Source organism: Tachypleus tridentatus, chromosome 1 (assembly GCF_004210375.1).
Source record: "Tachypleus tridentatus isolate NWPU-2018 chromosome 1, ASM421037v1, whole genome shotgun sequence".
In the NCBI taxonomy this organism is placed as follows: Eukaryota; Metazoa; Arthropoda; class Merostomata; order Xiphosura; family Limulidae; genus Tachypleus; species Tachypleus tridentatus.
In genome coordinates this window covers 115,345,533-115,370,528 of record NC_134825.1, presented here as the reverse complement: position 1 = coordinate 115,370,528, position 24,996 = coordinate 115,345,533, and the positions used below count along the sequence as shown (strand labels likewise).

The following is a 24,996-nucleotide window of genomic DNA, read 5'->3' as shown; positions in this document are numbered from 1 at the left end:
GTCCCTATGCAATCTATTCCTGGGCTTGTTATAAGGCTATGTGATATTCTAAACCTATACAATAAATTACAGTGCCAAACAGGCCTTTGTATTTAATTTTCCTAGCTAATCTATATGACATACGCATTTATTATTGTAAGGAGAGAAAATCCGCTGTACACTTTGAAAAAATTTTCAAGGATACATAAATAAATGTCCAAATAGTAGTTTCATTATCTGATATTTTAGTGAATAAAGCCCAAATTGGTGCGTTAACACAGTGGTCTAGGCGTATTAATTCTGAGTGATACTGGTGGTGGAAACACAGAAAGACATTTGCAAAACTCTCACAATAACAACAGCTTTCCAAATAATAGCGAAATTATTTGTGGGCTACTTAAGTCTAAACTTGATAATAAAAAAAAATTCTTGTTGTTGTTGAGGTGTTAAGAAACAATCCAGTGTCTCCCCCATCAATGCATAGGTTTACAGTGTGTACGCGTTATCACTGAATGCTTAGTACTATGAATTTTATTCGTCAAATTAGTTACACACAATGTTAAATAATTAATAACCAACATTGAGATAAGAATTATAAACACAATAACGAATTTAAGAAATCTCAAATATACAGTTTCACTTTTAGGTTAATGTCTGTGACACATAACGTACTATTAAAATAGTAATGCACGTACGACTCATATAAGACCATGAATGGCGTATTTTGCAAATAATTTTCAATGTCTTTGAATGATGGCAGTACAACACTCTTTGAAATATTTGGTACAGCAGCTGTATTATCTGTCCGTCAATGATTACTCAGGTTTTTGTGTGTTGTCGCCATTGTTTGTTTACGATAGGCCTACACGAGTGCATTGAGAGCCTCGTTTCGACATTTTTGTTGTTTGTTTGAAGTTAAGTAGAAAACAGGCCAATGGGCTACTGCACTCTTACTACCACGGGTATCGAAATCCGGATTCTAGCTTTGTAAGTCCGCAGACATACCGCTGTGCCGATGATAGGAATTTTTTTTCGGTATAGCGATTGCCCTTGTCAACAGTACATCTCATTAATCTATCACGACTTTTAGCTATTTTATAACGCCGCCTAAAGTTCATAATGAATGTTTAATTTCATTGTTTTATCGTCTTCATTCTGAATATGTTACAGGACATTAATTTTTTTTCTTTGTCTTAGTCTGAGCCAATTTAAAATAAATAGTTTTACATTATTATAAAATAACATGACAAAATGTGTTAATTATTACAGAGTTTACCGAAGTTTAAACAGATTCCATTTACGTAATTTCATAATATTAGAAACGGCTTGACGTTACTCAAGGTTTAATTTTTTGGCATAGAATCAGGGGCGCTTGCAGGAAGGGGCAAGAGGGAACATTTGCCCCCGTACACGTCACAAAAAATTACACGTATTATGATGTAAATTTAACATCGTAGAATATGTATTGTTTTGTGATTATTATTAAAATTGTAAACTTGTGTTTGCATTTAAACACACATGACATATATTCTTTTAGTCTGTTGACTTACAATGTAAAAGCTGATCCTCTACATATATATTTTGCCCCCCTCTTGAAAGTAGTTCCTTGGACATACATGCATTAAGCCGACGACATATCGCAGCTAACGTTATTTTTTACAATGTTTTGCTTAAACCTCCAATTACGAATTGATACATGTCTCAATTCCAACCTGTTCCTCCACTGGAACAACGGTAAGTCTATGAATTTACAACGCTAAAGTCAGCGGCTCGGTTCTCCTCGGTGGAAACAGCAGATAGCCCGATGTGGCTTTGTTATGAGAAAACACACACAATCCCAACCAGAAGCATCGGAATAGGGAGTGCTATAACACTTCTACTATTATATTTTTGACTTATATAGCAACTTCAAATTATATTATTGTATCAATTTTCTGGGGGCATACCCCCAGACTTTCCTAGATTGAGCTGTCTTCTTATATTTCGATTTTCTCATTGCAAAAGTTGTATATCTTGCCAAGCATCCATACTTTGAAATTCCTTCCTACACCACTGCTAACTGTTCAAGTATATTAGTTTGAATCAATCAAAAGGTCCGGAGAAAACTATGACAATTATGTATTACGCTTCTGCACATGTGATAATTAAGGAACATCTAAGCTGACGTGCCATATTTCGTGAGGAGTTAAGTTGTAAACACATTGAAATTATATTTCCTGATCTATCGTTTGAATCAGATAAGTGTACCGTTTTGCATTGTCTGCAATAGCTCACCCACCACGAATATCGTTGGTATAAATATAACGTCTAATTTTACTTTTAATTTGTATACCATTGTATCCCATTTCAGCCATTTTTGTGAGATCACGTTCAAAATACGTTCTCTTAAAATGTGCAGAGCAGAACTGATTCATTTGTTTGTTTGAAGTTAAACACAGAGCTACACAATAATCTATCTGTGCCAGAAGCGTTGAGAACTAGTACGGGCTCAGTGACAAACATTCTCGCCGAGCCGAGTTCTCTCTGTAGCGACGAGAAAACCCACTTGTAGAGAAAATTATATGTTTAAAAACGGCTGGTATGGATAGAGAAGGCACTAATGGAGGAGCGAACAACGTTTCGACCTTCTTCGGTCATCGTCAGGTTCACAAATAAAGAAAGAGTTACTGACCGGTAGCTGACCACATGTTTGAAGGCGGTTGTTTAACTGAGTGTAGGAATGTAGAGGGCTTGCTTAAATGTTGGATATATTTATTAATATAGGTGGAAAGGTGTATTTTTGGGCTTGAGTTGTATAAGTAAGGCTTCTTTAATTTTATGTTTGTTTCTTTATTTAGTATTTGGGTGTTTTCTATGATTATGTTGTGTTTATTTGATTTGCAGTGATCGAAAACGTGTGAAGGTGATTTTTTGTGTTCTTTGAATATGATTTCCATTTTTCTACTTGTTTCTCCAATATAGAAGTCGTGGCAGTTATCACATTGTATTTTATAAATAATGTCGGTGTTGTGTTTGTCAGTGTAGTTTTTACATTGTATAGAATTTAGTTTTGTGCCTGGTTTTTTAATAAATTTGTTATTAACTGGAATGTCATAGTTTGTTGTTAGTTTTTGCCAAATGTTGGTTATTTTTATGCTGATGTCGGGAATATATGGTATACAGCCGTATATAGTTTCGTGATTTTTTAAAATTGCACAACTGCCTTCAAACATGTGGTCAGCTTCCGGTCAGTTACCTCTTTCTTTCTTTGTGAACCTGACGATGACCGAAGAAGGTCGAAACGTTGTTCGCTCTTCTACGTAAAATATTTTCTCAACCCAAACGAGCCGTTTTTGCCTATATATTTCACGACATACGAACAGTTTTTAATTGATTATTTTGTGTTAATTACGATACTAAGTAATAAGACTCAAGTATGTTTTGGTTTGTTAAATTAAACTATTCTACAGAAAATGTAATTAAACTATACTTTAATTACATTTTCTGTAGAATACTTTTAGACAGAGGGCGCAGAAAAAAAAGGTTTTGGACAAACGAAGCCTGTATTTCCATAAGTAGCAATCCGTTTGTGGTTTGCTACGTCTGTACCTGTAGAGGTTACAATATCTCTACATTTGACTTATTTTTCCATTGTGAATTTAAATTATGATGTGTTCATCTGGAAAAAAATCAGAATATATCTAGAAGAATTTAATTTTGTTAAAAATAACACTGAACCACGTAAGCAAATTTTAATACCCTATCTTCTGTATTTTAAGTTCTATTATGTTTTTATTTTATTGTAGTGGTGTTATTAATCTGTACAATAAAATATTGTGATTACATACATATACCTTTGATAATTGTTTTGTGTGAGTGTGTGCGCGAACGCATATATTAAGGATTTTGTTCAAATATCAGTAAAATGAATACTGTTTTGCTTAAAGCAATAACTGGTGTTGGACGAGCCAATCATCACCAGAGGGTGCTATCTGATTCCTGTGGCTATCTTTCATCTGAACATGATAGCCAGCAGAAGATTCATATTCAACTTTGCTGTATACCGTTTGTATACTGTATGTTGAATAATGAACAATGCTTTAAATGAAACTTAAACAGGTTAGTCGTTTTGAGAAAGTCAAGATAAAATAATGGTCTGTCTTTTATTATGAAGATCCGTAAAGTGAAAGGTTTCTAACGTATTTAAATCAAAGTGATGAAAGTAAATACATTTTTGTTCGTGGTTGTGTTGTTGAATGAAGTAGTGGGTTCATCTTGTCAATTATCATATCATACAACTGGTTTGTTTAATTAATGGGTTCATCCTGTTCGTGATCAAGTATTTAAATGTGCTTCAAGAAAAATATCAAAGAAAAAAAACTAAATTTAAATAGACAAGAAAGGTATGCAATTCAGAATACTGTAAAACGGAAAAATGTATTTTTCATTACTGAAAGGCTAAAACTTCAAGACATATTTGAATGAGGTAAATGCTTGAATTTTCCACAGATGTAATGCTCATCTCTAAATGGAAACATTCATGTTGGAAAACCTTACATATAAAAATCTTATAATTTTACCAAGATATCCAAAATATATTAAAAAAAAAACAGTGTAAAGAAATTAAAAGTTTGTAATTTTTGTAGTTTCTCCACTCAAATAAGAATAACTTTTTTCTTTTCAAGTTGAAGTTTTGTTTTCACACTATGTCATATTTCACATTTGTTTTAATTGGTATAGCATAACCAAAGTTTATTTCTCTGCTCTGCTTTCTTAAATAAATGGAAGCAAAACATCTTTCACTTCTTCTAGTTTAGTTTTTTGCAATAAAAAGGGCATGGAAGAGAAGATAAAAATGTGGAAACCTGTGTGTGCAAGTTGATTTTCAAGTTTAGTTGCATACTTGATGTAGGTAGTTTATTAGGGAATTTATAGTTACTTAAAATATGCATTTAAAGATGGATTTATATGATGTGAAAGAAACTGCACTGTGTTTTGGATAGTTCTACATGTAAGAAAAGGACCCCATCCTCAAATATACCTGTTTTTACATAGCTGCACCATGACTAATATTTTTACAACATTGTGGAGCTTTGCTACAATTAAATTCTTTAAATGTAATTAAAGAACTTGTAAACTTCTGAAAAAAAAAAGGTTTGGGTTTCTTAATTTTCTCAAAAAATTAGAAGAATATGAAGTCAAAAGAAGACATGGAACCATTTTTTTTATAAGATGTATGATTTTTATGTAATAACTGAACTATCCATGAATTTTACTATTTCATATCTTAGTGTACAATTTCTCTTTATTCAGCAATACTTGCTTTTTTTTTTCTTCTAGATTTCCATGCACATCAGTACCAAGACGACTAGTCGTCTCAGGGTTGTGCACATGCACTAATCCTTTTACATAGCTAAAGGATACATACTGCACTTGTGTTCCAGTTTTAAACCAACATGTACATGTTTCTGTATGGAAAATGTGTATATATACTTAAAAATACACATTCAAAAAGATGAATTTATATGATGTAGAAATAAACTGTATTGTGCTTTTAGTAAGATATTTCTTTATTAATAAATAAAAATAGACAGCATTATAAAATTTACCTGTTTTTAAACAACTATACTGTGACTAATATTTTTATAAATTTGTGGAGTCTTTTCTGTGGACTTTGGGATATCTGACTTTCTTTGTTCTGCTACAGTATTTAAATTTGGTATTTCCAAAATTCTGTCTCTCAAGTTTGTTGATGGTTTTCATACCTTGATTTTTGGTCCTAAATCTCAGTAGCCAGGCAACACGGTAGAAAAGATCAGTAAGTTTTGGTAACACAATGAAGGTTTGTCAGTGAAAGATTTTGTGTATAAATCTACACTTGTTCTTGCATGTTTTCTGTACACTTAAAAGTCTCAAATCTATATTTTCAGAAACGTTTGGCTACTCTGCTGGGCATCGGTATACCTACCTGACTGTTTAGTGGCATGATATGAAACCATTCACTCTTCAACGTGACTAGATACTGTTGGACAACATGATACATTGCTGAATGTGAAGCCAGGATGTTTTACAGGATGAATATCTTTCAATCACAAAATCTTGTAGTATATATCTCTACACATAATCTTTTTATGAAAATGGCCCTGTTATTTATTAAAACCTTTTAATAAGTACAACAATGTTGCTATGTGTAAAATGTAAAAAAACAACAACAAAAAACAAAGTGAAATAATCAATATTTTATGAAAGCAAAACACCTTACTATCACAACAATACATTAACACATTGTTGAAGAAAATGTTTATGTGTTTAAATTGGAATAGTGAAAGTGATAAATAAAGAGCAGTCGAAGCAGTATAAGTTTTCTGTTTTTTTTAATTTTGCGCAAAGTTACTCGAGGGCTATCTGTGCTAGCCGTCCCTAATTTAGTAGTGTAAGACTAGATGGAAGGCAGATAGTCATCAACACCCACCCCCAACTCTTGGGCTACTTTATTACCAATGAATAGTGGGATTGACCATAACATTATAATGCTCCCACGGTTGAAAGGGTGAACACGTTTGGAGAGATGGGAAATTCGAACCCATTACCCTGAGATTACGAGTCGAATGCTTTAACCCACCTGGCCATGCCAGGCCAGGCAGTATAAAGACACATAAAATTATGAAATTCACATCTGTTTTTAATGTTTACACATCATATGTAAATGTGAGACTAATAATGTGAAAAACAATGCAATTTAATCGTACGTTTTTCTGCTCAAACTATTTTGTTTTTTTAGTATATTTTTACCCAGGCTGTTGCCAAAGTATGCTTTACTGTAGACAGCAACGAGTCATTTTGTTTAACTAACTTATTATTTAACGATTTTACTAACACTGTAATTATGGTGATCTATATTCATGTCATTATATGTGAAATTTAAACCTGGAACAATGAAAGTTTGGAAGTTGGTGAATTAAGGCCTACAACGTAACACCACCTTGTGTTCAAGGGTAGTACTGGTAGTGTCATCTTTCTGTTGCACATACTGAGTCTGGTGCACAGTGCATGTGTTGAATCACTTTCCGACACAATACTATGTAAATATTATTATATTTACCTAAATCTATTTACAGTGAAATTTATTGACACAAAATGAACAATATACTAATGGTGACTGGTTAATATGAGAGACATGATGTTTTTTTAACACTTAGTTTTGAATTGCTTACCAATCTGATTAAATTGAGATGAATTAGTAAAATTTAGTAGACAAACTAAACTGGTAATATTCCTAGTAGACAAATAGGACCCCATGGGTTTTGAAAAGAGAAATGTCTTTCTTCTGATCACTTGGGTGGCTGAGGACAGTTATTAACATTTTGATATTGTTGCACCAATTCACAATTTTACATTGTCATGTCACCAATTCATTTTTAGTGTTTTTATGTCATTAATCCATTTATTTCTTGTGGTCTCCCATTAAGTATCGTTTTTGTGGTATAGTTAAGACTACCTCATCTGTCATACTTGGATGTGGTGAAGGAGTCAGTTCACTCCTAGTTGTCTGATGGCTTCATTTCTTCTTTTTAGTCACTTCTAGCTGTTGTCTGATAGCCTCATTTCTTGTTCTTTAGTCACTCCTAGTTGTTGTGTGATGGCTTCATTACTTGTTCTTTAGTTACTTCTACATGTTGTCTGATGGCTTCATTTCTTGTTCTTTAGTCACTTCTAGTTGTTGTGTGATGGCTTCATTTCTTGTTCTTTAGTCACTTCTAGTTGTTGTCTGTTGGCTTCATTTCTTGTTCTTTTGTTACTTCTAGTTGTTGTCTGATGGCTTCATTTCTTGTTCTTTAGTCACTTCTAGTTGTTGTCTGTTGGTTTCATTTCTTGTTCTTTAGTCACTTCTAGTTGTTGTCTGATGGCTTCATTTCTTGTTCTTTAGTCACTTCTAGTTGTTGTCTGTTGGCTTCATTTCTTGTTCTTTAGTCACTTCTAGTTGTTGTCTGTTGGCTTCATTTCTTGTTCTTTAGTCACTTCTAGTTGTTGTCTGATGGCTTCATTTCTTGTTCTTTAGTCTATCCTAGTTGTGTGTTGGCTTCATTTCTTGTTCTTTAGTCACTCCTAGTTGTCTGTTGGCTTTGTTTCTTGTTCTTTAGTCACTTTTAGTTGTTGCCTGATGGCTTCATTTCTTGTTTTTAGTCACTTTTAAAGAAAATAAGTGAATATTTATATAATGATCAGTTCAAACTGCAATAAATATATAAAAACACATTTTCAATACAGTGACACAGAAATACGTCATAGTTTTAAAATTATTAATCACTATGTCTGATTAACCATATTTTTGTAGCCTCACATCTGCTCTATTAGAATCCTGGATTTACTTACATTATAATTATTTTCTGTTTCAAAGTCCTGGTAAAATCTGGCTGTTCTGTGTGTAAGAGTTACAACATTTTGATCACAGATGACTGAAAACAAAATTTATAAATTTACCTAATGACATTAAGCAACTTTTCAACTGAAAGCCATGATGACTGTAAACCATTGGTAGTTGACTTATCTAACATGTTTGGATAGATATGCCCCAAAAAAGCATCAAGTTACAGATAATCAGAGGAAAGAAGTTATCTTAGCCAAACATGTGTAAGATTTGGAAAGGCTTGCTTGCAGAGGAAAGAAGTTATCTTAGCCAAACATGTGGAAGATCTGGAAAGGCTTGCTTGCAGAGGAAAGAAGTTATCTTAGCCAAACATGTGGAAGATTTGGAAAGGCTTGCTTGCAGAGGAAAGAAGTTATCTTAGCCAAATATGTGGAAGATTTGAAAAGGCTTGCTTGCAGAGGAAAGAAGTTATCTTAGCCAAACTTGTGGAAGATTTGAAAAGGCTTGCTGTTTAACTGTTGCATCTCAATCGAACTATTGATTCTGGAACCAAAAGTCTGAGAATTAAGGAAATGCTAACAATTGACATGTGCTGGTCATTCTTATAACCTCTATATGTCATCTTCCTGGCTGGTGAAGGAAGCCACTGTCAATGAACTGTTCTACAATGTGTAAAAATATAACATCTCCACAGGTGAATTAGATATTGTCTGATAGAGAAATAAAGACAACTAGAAAGAAACAATTATGGTGGTTTTCTAAATCATGTGTTTACACACAAAATCCTATATTAATAAAACTAGGTGGAACATACATAACATTCTTACATATAACACTAACTATTAAGAAGAGCTTCATAGAGAAGTAAATGGTTTCCTAAAAAATAATGAATTTTAAATGTTTGCTTGTTTCTTAGTTGTACAGAAACAGCCGTAAAAGACTAAATGATTCATTCTTGTTTGTATTGTTATGAGTATGTACAATGACTTTACAGTTAACCTGTGGTTCAGTTGTTATGTTTACAGTGGCCTTACAGTAAACCTGTGGTTCAGTTGTTATGTTTACAGTGGCCTTACAGTTAACCTGTGGTTCAGTTGTTATGTTATGTATACAGTGGCCTTACAGTTAATCTGTGGCTCAGTTGTTATGTTATATATACAATGGCCTTACAGTTTACCTGTGGTTCAGTTGTTACGTTATATATACATTGACCTTACAGTTAACCTGTGGTTCAGTTGTTATGTTATGTATACAGTGGCCTTACAGTTAACCTGTGGCTCAGTTGTTATGTTATATATACAATGGCCTTACAGTTAACCTGTGGTTCAGTTGTTATGTTATGTATACAATGGCCTTACAGTTAACCTGTGGTTCAGTTGTTATGTTATATATACAATGGCCTTACAGTTAACCTGTGGTTCACTTGTTATGTTATGTATACAATGGTTTTACAGTTAATCTGTGGTTCACTTATGTTATGTATACAGTTATTTTGTGTTCAAGGCCTTAAAATGAGGTGGGTCATTAATATGGTCTCGTCAGAGTTGTTTTTTTCTCGTCATACTTAGAATAAATCCGAACTGTTTTCAATTATGTCAGCAGCATTTTGAAAATATGTTTTTCGTATTGATGTTTAATGGTAAAAGCAATTTTTGAGTATTTCACTAACCACGCTACCCTGTAGCTGAGCGGTAGATTTGCGAACTGGTACGCTAAAAATTGGATTTCGATACCTGTAGCGGGAAGAACACAGATAGTCTAGTTTTAAGCTGAAAATGAAACAAACGCTCACCTCAGTCGTTACGTGATATCTAAGTGACGAATGTAAAATCAATTTACGTCACTAGGTGTCATCGCTTGCTGATTATATTCGTTAACTTCCAATATTTTAAATTGTAGGAATAGAACATTTTTTTCTTACTTTTGGATTGCCTCAACTTTACGAATATTGTACTTGGCTTAGGTTTCTACTGCACTAATGGAAAATACCAAAGGTTTTCAGTGAGCCATGTAATAACCGATACTTTTCAACGTAACAGAATTACAACCTTTTCTTTGTCTTCATAGAATTCAACGTATTATCAAATGTAAGTTTTATTAACATGCAATCACTGCAGGTTCATAAATGATTTAAAATAACGGCTTGACTCACCAGATCTGAAAGTTACTTTGGTTCTATTCAGTTATGTCCAAGTATCTTTTATTAATTGAAAATTCTTTTATGAAATGGATGGCGTGAGTTGTTTCTGTCGTAGATGTTAATCGGGGTTCGAATCCGTGTGATATTGCAACGTATTCACACAGTTTAAGTTGCGTGGACGGTGGGTGGTGTGGTGTTGCTTGCCTCTGGTCAGTAGTTCAAAAATAGCATCAGTAAGAAATTACGTTAGTAACTTTGTTACAAATACGAACACTGAACTGCGAAACGAACTATTGCAAACAAGAAACTCAAATAATACGAAATGAAATAGAGGACATTATAACAATTGAAACGGGTTGGTGAATACAAGTTTAATACATAAAATGGGCTGAGAATTGTGTGCAATGAAATACATGACTAACATTTTTCACTTCTGTAAATATGTGTTTACTCTTGTAAATAACTGCATGTTTTCTGTCGTTTATAGATTAAACAGGCCAACGAATTTAAACTTCATGAAAGTTGTTTTGGTTTTGATAACGCATTTTCCATAATTCAGCTACACAGATTCCAATAATAATATTCCGTTTTTTTTACACAGATTCCAATAATAATATTCCGTTTTTTTTACACAGATTCCAATAATAATATTCCGTTTTTTTTTATACAGATTCCAATAATAATATTCCGTTTTTTTTACACAGATTCCAATAATAATATTCCGTTTTTTTTCCTATTACTTAAGAATTTTTTTTAGAAATCGTGAATAAAAAAAAAAGCTATTACTTAGATCAAATTATTATTTCTTTTACCACAATGAACATTTTATATTGTTATGCTTGGGTTCCAGAACGATCAATAAGGCTCTCACGTCGTGATTGGTCTAGAGAAATCTACAGCCAGATGTTGTCAACGTTTTTAGTATAACAAAATGTGACCCGAATAACAACAACTTTTCAACCTTTTCAGGCCTGGTATGGCCAAGTGGGTTAAGGTGTTCGACTCGTAATCTGACGGTCACGGGTTCGAATCCTCGTCACACCAAACATGCTATTTCATAATTGCAGGAAAGTTACCCTGGATCACACCTGCAAGGAATCCCATCCTGTTTGAAACAGGAAAGCTAATACATCACACATTCTTACTGATTTTATTCCAAAGAAAACATACTACAAAAGAAAACCATTGAAAATATAAATATAATTGTATTTTGAAAAAATCTCTTTTTCACTCTATGTATTATATTCAAACAGGACTTGGTGCCCATGGTCTTCAGGAGAGCCGTGCTCCAGTTTCGCCAGGGGGTTAAGGCACTCGACTCGTAATCTGGGGTCACTGATTCGAATTCCCTTCACAACAAACATGCTTGCCCTTTCAGCCGTGGGGGTGTTATAATGTGGCGGCCAATCCCACTATTCGTTGATAAAAGAGTAGCCCAAGAGTTGGCGGTGGGTGATGATGACTAGCTTCCTTCCATCTAGTCTTACACTGTTAAATTAGGGACGGCTAGCGCAGATAGTCCTCGTGTAGCTTTGCGCGAAATTCTAAAAATACAAACAAACCCATGGCACAGCAACAAATGTAGGGACTTGCTAAGTTTCGAGATTAAATTTCCAGTGATGGACATAACAGATGTCCCATTGTGGCTCTGTGTTAAAAAATATTTATTTAAAGAAAATTCTTTGTGTTTAGTTATTTTTAGTGACTTTCATATAGTCAGTTGAGTGTAATTACTCAAAGAACACATTAAGTCGATTTCATTTCATGGGATACAATACTTATAATTAATGGCATGTTCTGCTACGCACGACAAAGTATAATTTTGTTTTTCACTGGAAGATTGTGTTCAATTTATAATACATTTGAATGAAAGAACCATCTTGTCTGTACCTACTGTTACGTTCAAAGTTGTCCTCTCTTAAAAACTGATGTCTTATCGATTAACTCTCGGTCTGATGATGGCCCGAACATCTAGAAAAATAACTTGTTTGAATTTCGTGCAAAGCTACTCGAGGGCTATCTGCGCTAGCCCTCCGTAATTTAGCAGTGTAATACTAGAGGGAAGGCAGCTAGTCATCATCAACTCTTGGGCTACTCTTTTACCAACGAATAGTGGAATTGAATGTCACATTATAACGCCCCCACCGCTGATAGGGCGAGCATGTTTGGTGCGACCGGGATTCGAACCCGCGACCCTCGGATTACGAGTCGAACGCCTTAACCCACCTGGCTATAGCTCTGCTTTTGCAGTACAAAATAATTGTAGTTTAAATGGTATATTACTACTTTTATTAAGTAAACCAATCATGTTCTACATATTGTTTTAATGTCGTTTGAACATAGATTTATTAACTTAAAAATAAAGTTCCAGGTGCAAGCACTATCTTAAATTATAAGGTTTTATTAACCTCCAAATATTCCAGTTCCAAAGCCGTATGGGTTAATAAAATCTTACATTTAACATATTACTTCAGCCTTTAAGGTTCTTTTATACGTTAATATCTTACACAGTAAAAGAAGAGCCTATACAGAAAAGTTACTATCTAAAAGGTCGCGGGTTCGAATCCTCGTCACATCAAACATGCTCATCCCTTCAGCTGTGGGGCGTTATAATGTTTCAGTAAATCCCACTATTTATTGGTAAAAAAGTAGCCCAAGAGGTGGTGGTGAGTGGTGATGATTAGCTGCCTTCCCTCTAGCCTTACAGTGCTAAATTAGGGACGGCTAGCGCAGATAGCCCTCGTGTATCTTTGCTCGAAATTCCAAAAAACAAACAAACAGTTAAGTTTCTTTGTCCAAACAACAGACCCACTTCCTAATCCTTGTTCTCTTACAGTACTAGTCGTCTATACCATATAGACATCGTCAATTTGGCCAATAAAGGATATCACAGTTGCAGATTCTTTCAACATGTGTGCTGTGTTACAGAATATACATTATCTGGTGTAGAGAACAACTGAAGAAATCAAGGTGACTAATACAGCTTCTATGAGTTTCTGAAGCACATGTTTGTGAGAGAATTGTACAGAAACTAAATAAATTTAAAATGTTAAGTAAATTATAAATAACTAAAAGTGGGTAAAAACACATAATATGCGACCATATAACATATGCACTAATTAATTATATAGATTACAGTAATTTAATTCGATGTGAAATCTTACAGACGTCATCAAAGTGCAATAATTATTTTAGAAAACAACGTTTTAATTGAACAACATGTAAACAGCTCTGAAAGTTGTCAAATATAGGAGAGAAGGCCTACACTTCGGTTCGAATCCTATAGTAAAACAGTTATTAAAGGAACATAAATATTCCTTCATATTTATCAAATTGAAACTGAAACCTACACGCAATGATGTACACACTCTGCACGCTATTATCAAATATAATAAACCCAACATGCCTTTTAAAACCCATATTATTCATGACCTTTTGAATTAATTCTACATTATTCTATAAAGTTAATACCTTTACCTGCAACGAGAAAAGAAAGCATTGCAGAAACAGAAGAACATCCAATACAGCTTTATTTAGGCTTAGCTCACTCTTTCCAGTTGATGACAGTATCGACAGTTTTTTATCAGCTGCTGCCACCGTCAGGATAGTTCATGAATCAAACCAGCAAGGTTTATCTTATATTATAAGATAAACAAAAGAGGTTGCTGTGGGTAAATAGATGGCTATTGCTGCTTGTGTCATTTACATTTCGCTTCAAGTAACACGTTAGTGTTACAGAGGAGAAACAGTCGTGATTTACACAGATGCATCAAGAAACATTTCGATTTTATAATGGATAGACAAGTCGTGTTATGACTCATTCACGTCAAGGAACACGTCAGTGTTACAGAGGAGAAACAGTCGTGATTTACACAGATGCATCAAGAAACATTTCGATTTTATAATGGATAGACAAGTCGTGTTATGACTCATTCACGTCAATGAAAACGTCAGTGTTACAGAGGAGAAACAGTCGTGATTTACACAGATGCATCAAGAAACATTTCGATTTTATAATGGATAGACAAGTCGTGTTATGACTCATTCACGTCAAGGAAAACGTCAGTGTTACAGAGGAGAAACAGTCGTGATTTACACAGATGCATCAAGAAACATTTCGATTTTATAATGGATAGACAAGTCGTGTTTTGACTCATTCACGTCAAGGAAAACGTCAGTGTTACAGAGGAGAAACAGTCGTGATTTACACAGATGCATCAAGAAACATTTCGATTTTATAATGGATAGACAAGTCGTGTTTTGACTCATTCGCGTCAAGAAACACGTTAGTGTTACAGAGGAGAAACAGTCGTGATTTACACAGATGCATCAAGAAACATTTCGATTTTATAATGGATAGACAAGTCGTGTTTTGACTCATTCGCGTCAAGGAAAACGTCAGTGTTACAGAAGAGAAACAGTCGTGATTTACACAGATGCATCAAGAAACATTTCGATTTTATAATGGATAGACAAGTCGTGTTTTGACTCATTCGCGTCAAGGAACACGTCAGTGTTACAGAAGAGAAGCAGTCGTGATTTACACAGATGCATCGAAAAACATTTCAATTTTATAATGGATAGAGAAGTCGTGTTTTGACTCATTCCGGTCAAGGAACACGTCAGTGTTACAGAGGAGAAACAGTCGTGATTTACACAGATGCATCAAGAAACATTTCGATTTTATAATGGATAGACAAGTCGTGTTTTGACTCATTCCGGTCAAGGAACACGTCAGTGTTACAGAAGAGAAACAGTCGTGATTTACACAGATGCATCGAGAAACATTTCAATTTTATAATGAATAGAGAAGTCGTGTTTTGACTCATCCGCGTCAAGGAACTTCTCAGTGTTGCAGTGGAGAAACAGGTCGTGTTTTGACTCGCACGCCTCAAGGAACATATCCATGTTCCAGTTAATGTTACAGAGGAGAAACAGGTCGTGTTTGACACACACGCCTCAAGGAACATTAACAACTTGGGTACAAGTTGATGAATGCTGTGTAAATAACAACGGTTAATCCTATTTTAAAAATCAATATACTCGCAAACGTAAAATCTGATACTGACCAAAACTTATTTTATATGACCTTTAAATTCAACAAGAAATGGAAATTTAGGTTGATCACTTTTAATTAACCATAGACAGTGACCTGGCTAAGTTTAGTAAAATCAATATAACAAGTATACTGTATTATGAAATATATGGCCAGGTGGTTAGGGCACTCGACTCGTAATCCCGCTATTCGTTGGTAAAAGAGTAGCCCAAGAGTTGGCGGTGGGTGGTGATGACTAGCTGCCTTCCCTCTAGTCTTACACTACTAAATTAGGGACGGCTGGCACAGATAGCCCTCGAGTAGCTTTTTGTGAAATTCAAAAAAACAAACAATCCTGTCAGGTCTAGGAGACTGCCAAAGTGTTTGTGTATGTTTGTGTCTCACCTTCATTTCTTTCCATATCCAGCTCCTGGACCCTCGCTTTGAATCTTGGGTTAATCACAGAACAAAGATTTGATCACTTTGGATCTAAAAACAGTAACGGCTCTGTAACGTTTTCAATCAATCTTGTAGTCACACATGATCACATGATTAACACGTGATTTAAATTCAAATTCTATTACAGGTAAAACTCAAAGTTTTCTGTATTTTCTGTCTGTCTCTCACTAGTTATTGGAAATTCTCCGAAACGGTAGTAATAATTAATGTAGGCTCACTGTGTACAAAATTAATATGAAATATATAAATTTATATCACTATAACACCGAGATTATATGACAAAATATTTTCATTATGAGAGAAATGCTATATTTATTGTAAAGCGAAGTTTCTAGATAATTAAACAAACTAATTGCAGTTTTATCACAAAACGAGTCAATACAGGCCATTTTTATTATAACTTTAGTAACTGTTTATTATTCATCTTCTTACATTACCTAACGCTTAGAAAACATCAATATCTCAACCGTCATTAACGGTTTAGTAAATGTGTAATATACTCTGAAATTAATAACCCCAAATTAGAATTCGATCACGTTTCGGGAACTCTTTATTGAATGTTTTAGTCTCTAAGTTGTTGAGCTGTTTGGAAATACAGCACGTGAAATGAAAGCGTGCAGGCTGTTCAAAATGTCTAACTGTCGAACTGAGTAACTATGAACAGTTGGAGGATTTCATTATGATGTCCGATTTTTTGAGGATCGAAATTACGATATTTGTTGGGTCGTCAGCTAAAGCCAATGAAACTTCCAGTGAAAAGACCCAGCGTTATATAAAAAGGCATTGTATTATACTATAACACATTTTTTTGTTCCTGATAGTATGTGTTATTTCTTAATTGCTTATGTACAGAAAATGGTCATTATTCTCTTCAAACTTTGCTTTTGTGACCTGGATAATGAAATTTAGAAATTAACCTATTTGCTATGTAAAAACGGACACATTTGCACATTTTTATTTACATGAGGTCTGTGTTTGTGTGTGTTTTTCATATAGCAAAGCCACAAAGGGCTATCTGCTCAGCCCACCGAGGGAAATCGAACCCCTGATTTCAGCGTTGTAAATCCGGAGACATACCGCTGTACTAGCGAAGGGCCATAAGGTCTGAATAAAACAACATATGAATCAAGATTTACATGTATTTATACTAAAAGTATATAAAAATGAACACAAATATTTAGAAGTGAGTAGTTTTTCGAGAATTGCGACTGTAATGTAAATCACTTTCACCTATCAGCTCCCAAATATAGTCTTACATTATGTTTTCGTTATACGCTCTTTGATAGCGGCGTTCAGAGTCCAGTATATCTTAGTGGAAGCGCTCGCCTTGCTCCTCTGTGTATGCTCCCATGTTATTTTTGAATTTATCAAGATGAGCGTCAAGGATATGGACTTTCAGGGACATCCTGCAGCCCATTTTTCCGTAGTTCTTCACCAGAGCCTCAACCAGTTCCACATAATTTTCGGCCTTGTGATTGTCCAAAAAGCCCCGAACCACTGCTACAAAGTTGCCCCATGCTTTTTTCTCTTCCTACTGAGTTTCTTGGGGAATTCTGTGCACTCCAGGATCTTCTTTATTTGTGGTCCAACGAAGACAACCTTTGACCTTTGCCTCAGACAGGTTAGGGAAGAAGTCTCGAAGGTACTTGAAGGCTGTAGACTCCTCATCAAGAGCTGTGACAGACTGTTTTATAAGACCCAATTTTATGTGTAATGGTGGGAACAACACCTTCTGGAGGTCCACTAGTGGCTCACACTTGACGTTGTGCCTCCCCACAAAGAACTCTGTTGTGGCCAGTGCTTCATGTTGTAGTGCGTTGCGGTATCCCTGCTGTCCCAAAGGCAAAGACAACAGGGAAACTTGGGAAAGCCTCCTTGGAGACCCATCAGGAATGCCACCATTTTGAAGTCTCCGATAACCTCCCAGCCATATTTATCATACTTAAAGGCTTCTAGCAAGGTCTTGACGTTGTTTTATTCCTCTTTGAGGCGCACCGAATGAGCCAGGGAAAGAGACGGATACCTATTCCCGTTATGGAGCAGCACAGCTTTGAGGCTTCTGGATGAGCTATCAATGAAGAGGCGTCACTCGTTCAAGTTACAGACAATTCTAATTGCTTTGCACAGACCGGATACATTGGGGCCAAAGCAGAGCACATCTTGATTAGTGAAAAAGCTTGAAAAATGTCGGTGACGCTTTCTCTGACTTACGACTTGCACACTTTTATCTAACGAATTCCACTCCTTGAGCCTAGATGTCAAAAGCTCGACATTCGACTTAGTTAGACCAAGATCTCTAATCAAGTCATTGAGGTCTCTTTGGTTGGGGTAGTGTGGGTTTCTCTAACCAGCTGCATCTCTGAAATTTTAATCTGTATCTTCAACGTTTACCTCCTCTTCTGATTTGCTGCTCTCTTTTGAGGATGGCTGCTTTCTCTCTGGTGTAGTGGGTACAGAGAGCTCAGGGCAGTGTAGCACTGGGACGACGGATGATGGAAGGTCCGGATACATGATAGCAGATGTATTCTTGCCAGCCAGACGTTCGAAATGGTCCACCAGGCAGAATTAGCAATTGCTTGAGTGGTCAGTGGGTTCACGCCAAATTCTTGGAACAACGAACTTCATGGCTCTCTTTTCCCCTCTGTACCATCCTGCAAAAGATCACAATAAAATTGTTATTATGAAGAATAAATTTATTTCATCCACAACTAATGTGTAAGAGGTTCATGCAAAATATTTTATATGTGATGTTTTTTCTAAACTGTTGGAAATTTAAAAAAATAAACTAATTAAAAGATATATAAATTTTAAAAGGTCTAAAATTTATATAATATAAAATATTACTATTCAAGCAAAAATTGTCCCTCTTACCTTCTAGAGTTTTTTGCAGTGCTCGCAGGTAAAATGAGATACCCAGGGTTTGTCTTGATACCAGACAGACATGATAAAATATGTCTTGTAGGCTTCACACATTTTAATAGATGCTGTCACAGAGTACTTTTTCACTCATGTCTTGATAAGTTGGCCACGTACATAGCAGAATGCGTCTGGAGAATGATTGTAGCTTCTTGATGCCATCTCTGATAAAATCAGATAGGTCTATGTGTTCACTTAGACAGCTAGAACTAAACTGAAGCGGTGAGTATATATATTACTGTGGAAAGTTCTAGAAAATTATAAAATGCTCTTGAAAATTCTCGTAAGTTCTACAACATTCTAGAAAATTCTTATAAGTTCGAGAAAATTCTCTATCAGCTACTCAGCACTGAATCTACCTGGAATGTTCTGGAAAATGGGTAAATTTGAAAATTTCATTACCCAGGTGACAAAAGCAAAGTTTGAAGATAAAAATAGATCTTTCACATTTACTTTAGGCATAAGCAATTGGGAAATAACACTTTCTGCCCAGGAACAATAAAAAGTAAACATTTTGTTACATAGTGTTATTAATTGACATGGAATCCAGTGTCACGCAGGATAGTAACAAATGAGACAGGAAGAGTAAGTAATGTAATAAATGGGAAAAAAATTACTATATAATTACTATATTATTACAGGATTACTATATAACGTTGTATTTCACACCTTTATTATCTGTCATCCATGTGCAGACCAAAGGTCTAAACGAAATGACTACAGGTGGACGTACTTCCAATATTTACATGTTTGAGTACTATTTATTTTGTTTGTTAGAAACTGTATTATAATGTCACACCCACACTTACAAATGATTTTATTGATGTGTTGGTTTATAGTCAAATACAAAACTGCAAACTATGTTATATACGCTTTGGCCACTGAAGGGATCGAATTCCGAACTTGCTGCAGAGCCACGGTGGTCATAATTTCATGTACTTGTTTGTTTGTTGTTGAGCTCAAAGCTGCATAATTGGTCACCTACGCTGTGACTGTTGCAGTGTTCGAACCCTGATATTTAAACCTCAATCCTGCCTCTAACTAAGCCACTGCTTGGAGATATATTCATATGACTAAAGTGTTTCAATAGACACGTTCAACCCGATATCCTAATTTTTGGGGGTTCATGAGGGTTTTAATTTAATATTTTTGTCAGAACACAAACCAAAGATTTGAGATCCAATTCATTAAGTTAATGATTATATTTGTACCCAGTTTCATTTTCAGAAGTGTTCTGATTATAAAACACCCTAGAAATATGATGTTCTTTTTATTTCCTCGTGTTTTCCAGTAGAAACAATAATTATATCCGATGCGTAAGTCGGGAATTAAAAAGGTTTTATACGTGTTAATTTTGAAAGGAAATCCTTGAGGAATTATTCAATAATAATCAAAATATTATGGAAAGGTAAGTTTCTATTGTTGTTTTGATAGCGTACTGGTAAATAATATCTTAATTTGTATTCGTTTTGAATAGATGCACTTAGTTTTAGTGTTGCCTTAATAAAATCTAACGCATTTAGTTTCAATATTGCTTTAATAAAATCCAGGTGTTTTTTTTTTCCTTTAGAAGTTCTTTATTGAATGGTGCGAAGTATGTGTTCGATTTTAAGCGTTAGACAGCGTTAGATTCTTTTACTGTTAACACCTAACACGTGCCCTTTGTTGTGCCGTTTCAAGTGTTTGTGTTACGACATTGACAAAGAACATTGGGGCTCCTACAGAACTAGGAGGAGTTATAAGGCCTGGTTTAGAAACACAATCAATACACGAGTACGCGAAGATTTGTTATGTAAGGTAACCCAGAAGAAGTTATACGTTTAGTAATTCCAATAATATGAACCGACTACAAACAGAAGGACGTGGTAAGACAAAAATGCTATATCTAACAAAGATTACTTGTCAAGACAAGAACGAATATGTCCATTAATTCTGATACTTTGCATTGTATAGTACAAATAAAGTGACATGGTCAGATGGGATTGTTAACTCGATAACAGCTAAAGAACAGTTTGTACATCGTTTCTATGTTCAGTTGAAGAACGAAAGGACAAGTGCACAACTGAACTCAACAGATGTAAATCTATATATGGATTGGAAACTCAAAAAATGGCGTGTTTATAATGGATAAAGAAAAGTATTCAATCAGACACAATAAACTGGAACAAAACCTAAACTTATACTACGATACAGCTGGTGAAACGATCGGACGTGCGCAATAAAGTTGAAACAAAACCTAAACCAACTCTACGAAAGAGTTTGTCAGGCTCGAGTCATAAGGAGATTATGTGAAGATAACTTATGACACCATTGTTTCTTTTCATGGTGACCTGGAAAGGCCAGGTGGTTAAGGCACTCGACTCGTTATCCGAGGGTCGCGGGTTCGAATCTCCGTCGCACCAAACATGCTCACCCTTTCAGCCGTGTGGGCGTTATAATGTGACGGTAAATCCCACTATTCGTTGATAAAAGAGTAGCTCAAGAGTTGGCTAGGGGTAGTGATGACTAGTTGCCTTCCTTTTAGTCTTACACTGCTAAATTAGGCATTTCGAGCAGCATCGCGTTTAGAACTTTGGTCCTTCCAATCTGCAGCCTGACACATTAATCTCTAGTGGTCTGTTTTTCCACAGCTTACTTAAAACCAAAAGATGATAGTTTCTATCAACATATTATCATTAATAAATAGCGTTGGAAACAGTTGTGGATATTCTTGAATCATAAACGTACAGTAGTCGCAAAAAATGAGTAATTGCAACTGGATGGTCAGTTTATTACTACTGTAATGCAACTTTGCAGAAAATATAAAATAAAATATGTTGTTCAATGCACAATATTTTTACTTCCTTTAAACAGAGTAGTACACAGTGCTGTATAAATTTATCAAATATGATTTGAAGTGCTGTTCATTTTTACTACTACTCACTAATCAGTTAACTTTGTTTGATTGCAGTTTTACTTTCTCAAGAACTTTCACACCAAGACATGATGCATGTCATGACATACTGTTCTATAAGCCAGTATCTAATTTTAGATATTGTTTCACCATTGTTTATTGAATACTTAGAATCATTGTCTTGCTGGAAAGTAACTCCTTGCTCAACATATTTTGTTCGAGATGAAATGAAATGCTGTACCTTTCTGCTGTCAGGGTGCCATCCATTTTTTAGACGTTTTCACATATAGCCTATGCCTTATTTATCCTCCCATCATCATGTTTCACCATTGATTCATTGACCATGAAATCTTTCTTTCCCTATCTTTAACCAAACTACTGTTGATTCTTTCAAAATGTTTCTAATTTGGATTTATCCATAAGGAGAGATTAACAAACCAAAAAAAAAAAACAACAAAAAACGCCAGAACTCAAAATACGAAAGGAGCAAAGTTGAAGGACAGTGCTTTTTCTGAACAGTTACACACAAGTCGAGACCTCTCTGTGCTGACATGTATCCATCCTACTGTTACAGATATAGCATTAAAACCTGTAGGTTATTTAATAATCGTATATCACATAAAGAGTTACTAAATATCACATCTGGAGAGTCCAGGGTTTCCAACTGAACCAACTCTATTATCAACTTCAGTAATTTTACGTGCTATCTTTTCTATAAAGTTACAACTGAAACATGAAATTTATCCCAGTTTGTCTTTTCCATTAACGAAACGTTTTCTTCCATTTAGTTTTTCCATCGTTCGAGCCAGGACCGCAATTACTGTGCAGATATCTTGCTGCTAAACTATGTATTATTCATCAATGATGTTTTAAAATCATTTTTAGTTACCAATAAAGTGAACTAAAATAATTTAGGTATTTGAATAACGTTAAAGCTCGTGCCTTATTCGTTAGCCCACATTATATATTTCGAATAACGTTTACGTTTGAATTTTGCGCAAAGCCACACAAGGGCTATCTGTGCTAGCCGTCCCTAATTTAACAGTGTAAGATTAGAGGAAAGGCAGCTAGTAATCACCACCCCCCGCCAACTCTTGGGCTACTCTTTTACCAACGAATTGTGGGATTGACCGTCGCGGTATAAAACCCCCAGAGCTGAAAAAGCGAGCATGTTTGGTGCGACATGGATTCGAACCCGCGATTCTCGGATTAAGAGTCGAGTGCCTTAATTGCCTGGCCGTGCCGGACCAGTTATATTGAAGAAATGTTACAGAACAAAGATATAAACATGATCAGAAAATAAAACCCTTTTATTACGATTTGTGCTAATCAAACTTTCTATTTTGTACCTTCTGGAAGTTTCTGCACATGCCGGTGAAGAAAGGTATGAATGTTATAGTTAAATTAACGATTAAAATAACAACAATATTTTGTTTTAAAGTAACTTATATATTATGAAATTATCTGCGTTGTGGATACAGCAATAGTTTGAATGTTTCTTTCGTTTTAATATAAAGTGAATAAAACCCAACTTTGATCCTTCTCAACGATCGATTCATGTTCTGAAATGCACTCAACATATTTTGCATTGCACAATTAATAGGTAACATTTATACTTTAAATTAAATGTGGTTTAACCCTGTTGAGTTTCTGACTGGATCCGTGGTCCCTACCGAATTCTGAAGACACAATTTTCTAAATTATTAATACAACAAATGCATTGTGGGTCTAACGGCTTTGTTAAGTACAATGTTCCATTTAACACCCATTTTTAACGAAAATAAATTAAAGCAAAAATAGTGGAATGGCCACCTGGTGGGACAGCGGTATGTCTTTGGATAACAAAATTAGTTTTGATGTCCCTCAGTGGAAACAGCAGATAGCCCAATGTGGCTTTGCTATAAGAAAACACGCCCCCTGCAGGGTGCTGTATATTGATTTCTTCTTATTTTTTGTTCGTTTCTTTACATGTACGTGTAAGAAATATAAAATCACCCATCATGTGATGCAATAGGTGGACGAAACAAACATGCAAGAAGTGGGTGAACGAAACAAACATACAAGAAGGTAAATACAAAATAGATTACAATAATAGGTGGATGATATCCATCTATGTGGGCATATAATTAACCTGATTTTAACTATATGTAAATTTCTTAATTGTCCCCCGGTAGTACAGCAGTAAGTCTACGGATTTACAACGTTAAAATCAGGGGTTCGATTTCCTTTGGTGGAGTCAGCAGATAGCCCGATGTGGCTTTGCTATAAGAAAACACACATATCTTGTTAATATGATCTTAATTTCAGGTAACTTTCTTAAAAGCTGATAGTAGATAAGTGATAGGTTTGGTTTGTTTTGAATTTTGTACCAAGCTACACGAGGGTTATCTGCGCTAGCCGTTCCTAATTTAGCAGTGTAAGACTATAGGGGAGGCAGCTAATCATCACCACCCACCGCCAACTCTTGGGCTACTCTTTTACCAACAAATAGTCAAATAGTGGGATTGACCGTTACATTATAACGCCCCCCCGACCCTCTAATTATGAAACGAGTGCCTTAACCATCGGGTCTTATCGGGTCATATTGATTTCGTCTTATTTTTGTTCGTTTCTTTACATGTAAGTGTAAGAAATATAAGATCACCCATCATGTGATGCAATAGGTGAACAAAACAAACATACAAGAAGGTAAATGAAAAATAGATTACAATAATAGGTGGATGATATCATCTATAGGAATTCTGCTTGCAAAGGGCTGTGATAATTTTTTTTATTAAATTGAAAAGGGTTTTTTATCGTTAGATTTGTAAAACAAATATCTATGGTTAATAAATCGTGAATTACATCATTTATCACGTTCACAATGGATAATCGTGTAACGCTAATCGAATTGTTTCAGCAGCGGCTAATCTTGTAGTGTGACACATTAGTGTTATAGTTCAGTAATGCTGAGAATTACGGATCTATTCATGTTAATAATGGATCATTGTGAAGTGCTAATAAGAGTTGATCGTATTTTGTTATCAGTAATAACGGTTGATTGAGAATCGTTACAACAGACTGATAGTAGAATGTTTAACAGTGTCTGATTGAGAATCGTTACAACAGACTGATAGTAGAATGTTTAACAGTGTCTGATTGAGAATCGTTACAACAGACTGATAGTAGAATGTTTAACAGTGTCTGATTGAAAATCGTTACAACAGACTGATAGTAGAATGTTTAAC

General features: G+C 35.0%; 1 long non-coding RNA gene across 2 annotated transcripts; it reads left to right on the top strand.

The window, feature by feature from the left end:
- The first annotated feature begins 3,490 nt into the window (after positions 1 to 3,490).
- LOC143222075 (uncharacterized) lies at positions 3,491 to 6,134 on the top strand. 2 transcript variants are annotated; one of them, XR_013011993.1, is made up of 3 exons: positions 3,498 to 3,699; positions 3,906 to 4,077; positions 5,889 to 6,134. It is a non-coding gene; the product is annotated as an uncharacterized LOC143222075 (long non-coding RNA). The 2 variants fall into 2 exon arrangements; XR_013011992.1 differs by lacking the exon at positions 3,906 to 4,077 and having other exon boundaries at positions 3,491 to 3,699.
- The last annotated feature ends 18,862 nt before the right edge of the window (positions 6,135 to 24,996 follow it).